This window comes from Rhagoletis zephyria, unplaced genomic scaffold (genome assembly GCF_001687245.7).
Source record: "Rhagoletis zephyria isolate East Lansing unplaced genomic scaffold, Rhagoletis_zephyria_1.1 Rzeph_scaffold_04069, whole genome shotgun sequence".
Taxonomy (NCBI): domain Eukaryota; kingdom Metazoa; phylum Arthropoda; class Insecta; order Diptera; family Tephritidae; genus Rhagoletis; species Rhagoletis zephyria.
The window spans coordinates 5,133-6,415 of record NW_016161152.1 but is presented as its reverse complement, the minus strand read 5'-3'; positions in this window follow the sequence as shown (position 1 = coordinate 6,415).

Here is a 1,283-nt window from a genome sequence, read left to right as displayed (position 1 = left end):
ATAATCATGGATAACTCGATAAATTTCGATAACTATAAACTTCAATGATTCGATAAATTTCGGTAACTTGATAACATATAATTATATAAGTTTATCGAAGATGTTTAAAATAAAGGTAAAACAACCCCTGCTTACCATGTAACGGTAGTTTTCGGAAAGGTTGAAAAAAACTATATTTAATACTTGCGCTGGGTATCTAATGTTAGGCTCCGCCCTTACTTAGACGTTTTTACTTGTTTTTTTATCCAAAATTAATAAAGTTAGAAGGAAGAAGTTCGAGGATGTGTGCTTGATATATATTTTTTTCAAAAATAAATATTGGAAAACTCCAAGGATTAAGTTTTAAAAAAAATTAATTTTTTTCAATTCTACAGAAATTTTCCTTATAATTGGTACCTACAGTGTTACTCCGAAATGCACCAAATCTTTTTAATAATGCTTTATGCAATCATGTCCTAGAAATTTCAAAGCGCTTTAAAAAATCCTGACGTTAGAGAGAAAAATTAAAAACGCAGTTACACTTTATTTGGCTGCTAGCTTTGTGAATATATTAATTTTTTCGTGTGTTTTAAAAATTTTTGAAATAGAGGTGACTAACTTAAGCCATGAAGCTATGAAGCTCTATTATCTTTTTGGTAAGCATCTAAAATTACAGCAAATTAATATTTAAATCTGACTAAAATACTTGCACTCACCTCGTAGTATCGCTCAGAATTTCTATTTCTAGCGCCCCCTTTTACTCGAGGTTTTCATTTAACCTTTCAAATTTGTCATACTACAAGGTGGCGCAAAAGTAACCTTGTGGCGCAAAAGTAACCTTGCGATGGCGCTAAAGTAATCCTCCTATCAGAAAATGCTATAAATTTTGCGATTGGCCCCTAATGTCAGTTCTGTTTTGACATTTGTATAGTAAACACATGCGAAATACACGTTAATAAACAATGTTACGCTACACTGCTCCAGAACGCGGAATATTGCTGACTATTTATTTGACTTTGGCACAAACGCATCGCAAGGTTACTTGTTCGCCGCAAGGTTACTTTTGCGCCACCCTGTATTAAGGAATTTGTATTACAATTTAGGTATATTAATTTTTGTCAGTATTTGCAAAAAATCTGAAGCAAAAATACTAAGGCTGAACTGGCAATCGGAGTTGCAGCCCGTTTTACAGCTAAATTTATGCTATTTTTGCCATAAATATGTGTGTGTTTCACTAATTTTTTCCATCAACAATTTGGCCTCCATCAAAAATGGCATTGTCCTCATAGCTGCTCTTGACATTT